General features: G+C 42.8%; 1 pseudogene; it reads right to left on the minus strand.

Annotated features, from left to right (window-relative positions):
• Window positions 1-4400: 4400 nt before the first annotated feature.
• LOC124546394 lies at window positions 4401-4518 on the minus strand (annotated as a pseudogene).
• Between the last annotated feature and the right edge of the window lie 2957 nt (window positions 4519-7475).

The raw sequence follows: 7475 nt of genomic DNA on the forward strand, positions 1-7475 counted from the left end.
TTCTACTCCATTCATAAACTTGCTGCTGTGACAAACATGCATCATCGTACTGAAACTTCATTCGTCGATGAATTTCAATAGGTTTCACACCTTCACTACCCAAAAACCAATTAACAGAACGCTGTTCTTCCCTCATGCAATTCGCAAGTGGGGCATCCATTTTTATAATGATACTGCGAAGGTATGTATCCATCTGCACTATGCTGCCACCTACAGGCCATTCTGACCGCTGTTTGCAGCACGCTTACCAACTTACAGTATAACGGTGGGAAATTTCGATTTGTTATTACAAATTTAAGGTTTTGATTTGACTCACCCTCGTATATGAAAAGTATTCGAAATGTATTGTTAATTCTTCATTTATGAAGTGTTATGGCAAGTACATGTACGATCGTATATGTTATTGAAATCAGTTATGTAACGCGTGGACGTTAAAGCCTTACACCGTCAGTCGTAGACCATCTTGTACCTTGAAACAGAAAAAAAGGCTTTTTACATGCAACATGTGATATTTCCTGAGTTTGTTTAATGTCTTAGCAATTTTAGCTGTCTTGAAAATGGATATTTGCGTTTATTTCCAATAGATTCAATTCCAAAATATGTTTAACCTGTAACGGTTTCTGACAATACTTGTGCTTGATTTGATTTCACTTACTGAATATTGGTATATATTATCGCGGCACTGTAACAGACTATTAAATATACAGGGTGTTACAAAAAGGTACGGCCAAACTTTCAGGAAACATTCCTCACACACAAAGAAAGAAAATATGTTACGTGGACATGTGTCCGGAAACGCTTACTTTCCATGTTAGAGCTCATTTTATTACTTCTCTTCAAATCACATTAATCATGGAATGGAAACACACCGCAACAGAACGTACCAGCGTGACTTCAAACACTTTGTTACAGGAAATGTTCAAAATGTCCTCCGTTAGCGAGGATACATGCATCCACCCTCCGTCGCATAGAATCCCTGATGCGCTGATGCAGCCCTGGAGAATGGCGTATTGTATCACAGCCGTCCACAATACGAGCACGGAGAGTCTCTACATTTGGTACCGGGGTTGCGTAGACAAGAGCTTTCAAATGCCCCCATAAATGAAAGTCAAGAGAGTTGAGGTCAGGAGAGCGTGGAGGCCATGGAATTGGTCCGCCTCTACCAATCCATCGGTCACCGAATCTGTTGTTGACACACGTCGACTGAAATGTGCAGGAGCTCCATCGTGCATGAACCACATGTTGTGTCGTACTTGTAAAGGCACATGTTCAACATTACCTTCCTTCAATTGGGCCAACTGGCGGTGAATGGAGGAAGTACAGTACATACTGACGAAACTAAAATGAGCTCTAACATGGAAATTAAGCGTTTCCGGACACATGTCCACAAAACATTTTTTCTTTATTTGTGTGTGAGGAATGTTTCCTGAAAGTTTGGCCGTACCTTTTTGTAACACCCTGTAGTATTGACAAGACTGTTCGATTACAACGCTTTTAAATTTGAATCGAATATTTATACATGATCAAATTGTATCTTACAACATGTTTCCATACTGGGTCAAACCTTAGCTTTCCGGAGTAATTCAAATGGCTCTGAGCACTATGGGACTTAACATCTGTGGTCATCAGTCCCCTAGAACTTAGAACTACTTAAACCTAACTAACCTAAGGACATCACACACATCCATGCCCGAGGCAGGATTCGAACCTGCGACCGTAGCAGTCGCGCGGTTCCGGACTGAGCGCCTAGAACCGCTAGACCACCGCGGCCGGCTTATTCTTGGGAATAAGCTACTATCGTTAACAAGAAATGACATATTGAGAGGCCATTGTCAAAATATCCAGACTCGTGAACAGGGGTCGACAAGAGGTTCGTGAACTTACACCACTTATTGCCCGAACCGCCCGTTTCTGAGGCAAAATATCCTTTTAGAATGAGAAGAGTTACCCCAAAATATAATACCATACGACATAAGCGAATGGAAATAAGTAAAGTAGACTAGTTTTCGTGTCAGACGATCACTCACTTCAGATGCGTTTCGAATAGTAAAAATGGGAGCATTAAGGCTTTGAACAAGATCCTGAAAGTGGGCTTTCCACGACAGTTTACTATCTATCTGCGCATCTAGAAATTTGAACTGTTCAGTTTCACTAATCATATGCCCATTCTGCGAAATTAAAACGTCAGGTTTTGTTAAATTGTGTGTTAGAAACAGTAAAAGCTGAGTCTTACTGTCATCTAGCGTTAGTTTATTTTCTACAAGCCATGAGCTTATGTCATGAACTGCACTATTTGAAACTAAGCCAATGTTGCACACAACAACCTTCACTACAAAACTAGTGTCATCAGCAAACAGAAATATTTTAGAGTTACCCGTAATACTAGAGGGCATATCATTTATATAAATAAGGAACAGGAGTGGCTCCAACACTGATCCCTGGGGCATCCCCCCACTTGATCGTACCCCAATCAGACCCCACATTACAGCCACTCTCAACACGGTGAATAATGACCTTTTGCTGTCTGTTGCTAAAGTAAGAGATGAACCACTTGTGAGCTACTCCCAGTATTCTGTAATGGTCCAACTTCTGGAGCAATATTTTGTGATCAACACAATAAAACGCCTTAGTTAAATCAAACAGATGTGCCTAACGTTCGAAACCTTTTGTTTAATCCATCCAGTACCCCACAGAGAAAAGAGAATATAGCATTTTCAACCGTTAAACAACTTCTAAAGCCGAACTGTAAATCGTGTGATATAAAATGACCAATTATCCTTACGTATACAGCCATTTCAATAACTTTAGCAAACACTGATGGCATAAAAATGGGTCTAAAATTGTCTACATTATCCCTTTATCCCTTTTTATAAAGCGACTTCACTACTGAGTACTTTAATCGTTCAGGAAACTGACCGTTCCTAAAGGAAAACTTAGAAATATGGTTAAGTACAGAGCTAACATATGCAGCACAGTACTTCAATATACTACTAGGCACTCCATCATATCCATGAGAGCCCTTAGTCTCCAGTGATTTAATTACTGACTCAATCTCCCCCTTGTCTGTATCATAGAGGAGTATTTCAGACATCATTCCTGGAAAGGCATTTGCCAAGAGAGTTATATGATTCCCTGTAGAAACTAAATTTTTATTTAGTTCACCAGCAATGCTCAGAAAATGATTGTTAAATACTGTACATATATCTGACTTATCAGTAACAGAAATATTTTTACTACGAACTGAGTTTATAACGTCGACCTTGTGCTGTTGACCAGACACTTCCTTCAAAAATGACCATATGGTTTTAATTTTATCCTGTGGATTAGCTAATCTATTTGCATACCACAAACTCTTTGCCTTCCTAATAACATTTTTAAGCACCTTACGGCACTGTTTGTAATGGGCTACTGTAGCTTGATTGTGTCTACTTGTAACAAATGCTAAGGGACATTTCGACCCTTCGGGAGCTACCGAAGTCGACTGTTCGTGATGTGATCAGGGACTGTGGAACATTGTGGAAGGTGGTTGTATAAAATCGCATGAAATCAGCAGAAGGAATCACTTGTGAGCTACCAAGTGCTACTAGTAGTCCAGCCAGCTCAGTGACCCTGCATAGAGAGTTAAAAAAACGGGGTACAATGAGCGAGAAATTCTTCATAAGTCACACTTTCTGAGGTCAGTGCTAAGCGACAGTATAGGTGGTGTAAAATACGACGCCACTGGACAGTGGGTGACTGAACACCAGTGATTTGAACTGATGGATCATGCCAGAACGTTGCCTGCCATCATGTGTAGTGCCAAAAGTGAAGCTTGGAGGAGGTAGTGTTACGGTAGGGGGTGTTTTCCGTGGTGAGGTATGGTCCCCTTTTTTGTTCAAGTAAACGCTAAACTGGAAATGATATGAACACATTTTAAGCATTGTGTACTGCATACGGTAGAAGAACAATTCGGAGACGATGACTGTTTGCATTAGGACGATAATGAACCATGTAGAACGGCAGTATCTGTGAGGCAATGGTTTGTGGACATTAACATTCCTGGAATGGATGGTGGTGACCAGAGTGCCGACCTGAAGCCAATGGAATACCTTTGGGACGAATTACAATGTCGACTTCAGTCCAGACCTAACGTCCCACATCGCTACCTTCTCTCCTTTCGGCTATTGAGGAATAAAGTGCCCCAGCACCCAGTTAATTAGCACTCCGTCTTCAGGCCACAAGTGGACCACCGGGACCATCCGACCGCCGTGTCATCCTCAGATGAGGATGCGGATAGGAGGGGCGTGTGGTCAGCACACTGCTCTCCCGGTCGTTATGATGGTTTTCTTTGACCGGAGCCGCTACTATTCGGTCGAGTAGCTCCTCAATTGGCATCACGAGGCTGAGTGCACCCCGAAAAAGGGCAACAGCGCATGGCGGCCGGGATGGTCACCCATCCAAGTGCCGGCCACGCCCGACAGCGCTTAACTTCGGTGATCTAACGGGAACCGGTGTATCCACTGCGGCAAGGCCGTTGCCTACCCAGTTGATTAATGCCTGTTAATAGGTGTCCGGATACTTTTGATCAAATAGTGTAATCTAGCATGAAACATAACCATCAACTTGACAACGAAATTCCTTAATATGTATGGCAGGGGTACGGCAGTTTATGGAAGTGATTTATGGACTGGGGGAAAACTGGAAAAGAGAGGAGTGGTTAACAGAGGGGTGCTGAATATTAAATGGACATAAGAAATGAGGAAGTTATACGCAAAATCGGCGAGGAAAGGAAGATTTGGAAAACACTAATCAGAACAAAAAATATGAGGATGATAGGGCCTGTCTTACGACATCAGGGAATTACCTGCATGGTACTAAAGTGAGATATGGAGGCAAATATATTGCGGGGATACAGTCTGGAACACATAAAGCAATAACTGAGGATGTTGGGTGCATGTTCTACTCTGATACGAAGGGTTTTCCGCAGAAGAGGACGCCGCAGTGACCTTAATCAAATCAGTCAGAAGTCGGATGGCCTACAAACGAAAAGAAAATTGGGTTTAAACACTCAGTCGACGACGAGGTTCAAAGCAAAATTGCCCAAGGACATCTAACATGTTCACCAGCTGCCCAGGTCAGAGACCTCTCGGCAGTTTGTGGGTCAAACCCATCTGATGTAAGAATGTGTGTCGTCAGCTTCAAGAAATTGCTCTGGATGGTGAGCGACCCAGAAGACATACTCTCCTAATATAGAGGCCGCGACAGGAACCAAGAACAGTGGAGTAGAGCTGAGTTCAGAGAAGAGTAGCAATTTGGTCTGGAGGCTGTTTCTCGCTGTCAATTTATTTGGTTCGTCTCTGGTGCGTGTTACAATACCAAATGTTACAAAATGTGACCGATGTGGTAGCGCGATAGGTCTCATCGAGGGCAGCAACATATTAGGTGTACATCTGCCACGGCATATCCCATAGTGAGATACAGACCTCATTGCGCGAGGCCTGCTTTTAGCGAGACAGCCGTGAATCCCGTCCCATAAAACTTTCGATGACATGATGATGATTATCGTCCATTAACGGCTTTTTTCTCAGTACTCGTCAGATGCGACAAACTCTGGAACCGAGGACAGTCACACACATCTGCTATGTTGTTGGTTCCCTTACATATACTTTTAATGTGAATAGATATCAGAAATCTAGAGGCTGTAGGTTGCAATTAAAGCGCGTAACACTGTTTCGTTGATTATAAAGCCCATATGGTATTGCTGCCTCAAACGATGTTTGACGCAGCTCATGTTCAATGTGGAGAAGTTGTACGACGCCGGCGAGCCAATGGAATCCACCTAGGGTGGTTGTTAGATGCCCACACGAAAGCTAATGAACAGTTTTGGCGAAAGAGAATCGCCGATGAACTGGGAGGAAATACGAAGTGCGAAGAAGCAGCAACATTTCTCACCGTTAGTCCAGTAACATGTTACCTCTGACCTATTATGGCACAAATAGGACGAAAACTGGTGACTCTGGCGCTACAGAAGAGGAAACGTCGAATAGTTAAATAGAACTGCACATACAAGAGGTTTCATTATTATCCGCTGCTTGTCTTTCATAGGCGATCCTCTAAGTCTCACTTTTTCGTCAGCATTTTCGTCACGAGATACGCATTTCAGCGATACGCAAAGCGCCTGGAGAGTCACAGCCTGCGACATTTACTGTCCAGGTTGACTCCAGCGTGGCGTCGTTCAATGTTGGCTACCTGACGACCCCCCGATCAAGAAAGTTTTGTAACGTATGTACTGGCAAGTACTATTGCATTTAGGGACCCATTGGGAGCTACTGAATCATAGTTAATCCTCTGCCAAGGCCAAATGTTCTGAGTTGATCTGTGAAATTGGTTACATTTCTTTAGTTTGCGGTATGCAGTTCCCTATTAGCTGTTTTTCCTTCTAGTAATCTTGTTTTTGTTGGTTTACCTTCACCATTGTGGCACCCAACTATCATAAAACGATTGAATTTTCTCATGTTGAGAAATGAGAAGGAGCGATCTGTTTTACTTGGTAAAAACATTCTAAACCTAAGAACACACAAACTTTTGTTTATTTTCAGCAACCAGTTTCAACTGACTTTGAAGACCTGAAGATAATAGTGTATCGAAATCGGTTGTTGAAAATAAAGAAATATTTATGCGATCTTTGCTTTAGAATGCTTTTTATCATAAAGTGGCTGATACGACAAGAGGGTCCCAACAGTAGAAATGATATCCTGGAATATCATATGCACCTTCCTCGTAGTATGTATGGGTATGGCATCCAATGAGTATTAACGCCGCACTACTTAGCACTGGCCTGGTAGACGAGCACTTACAAAATGAAGACATCACACGTCTACAGTGGTCAGCACACTCCCCAGTCTTAGGTTGAATGCTAGCAGCCGTTAACATCACTTTCACAGGCTATTACTGACAAACAGATAGAGCTTGTCCAACAATGGGAGGTATCACCACAAGACATGCCGGATGGCCTGATTCACAATATGGGGAATCGTTGTACACCATGTACTGGTTTGTAATGGAATCACACTGTGTAAAGACAGTCTGTATGCCAGCGGTGAACCACTCGCGATCTGCTGCAGGTACACTACCGGCCATTAAAATTGCTACACCAAGAAGAAATGCAGATGATAAACGGGTATTGGACAAATATATTATACTAGAACTGACATGTGATTACACTTTCACGCAATTTGGGTGCATAGATCCCGAGAAATCAGTACCCAGAACAACCACCTCTGGCCGTAATAACGGCCTTGATACGCCTGGGCATTGAATCAAAACAGAGCTTGGATGGCGTGTACAGGTACAGATGCCCATGCAGCTTCAACACGATACCACAGTTCATCAAGAGTAGTGACTGGCGTATTGTGACGAGCCAGTTGCTCGGCCACAATTAACCAGACGTTTTCAGTTGGTGAGAGAGCTGGAGAATGTACTGGCCAGGGCAGCAT

The sequence above is a fragment of the Schistocerca americana genome, chromosome 8 (genome assembly GCF_021461395.2).
Source record: "Schistocerca americana isolate TAMUIC-IGC-003095 chromosome 8, iqSchAmer2.1, whole genome shotgun sequence".
In the NCBI taxonomy this organism is placed as follows: Eukaryota; Metazoa; Arthropoda; class Insecta; order Orthoptera; family Acrididae; genus Schistocerca; species Schistocerca americana.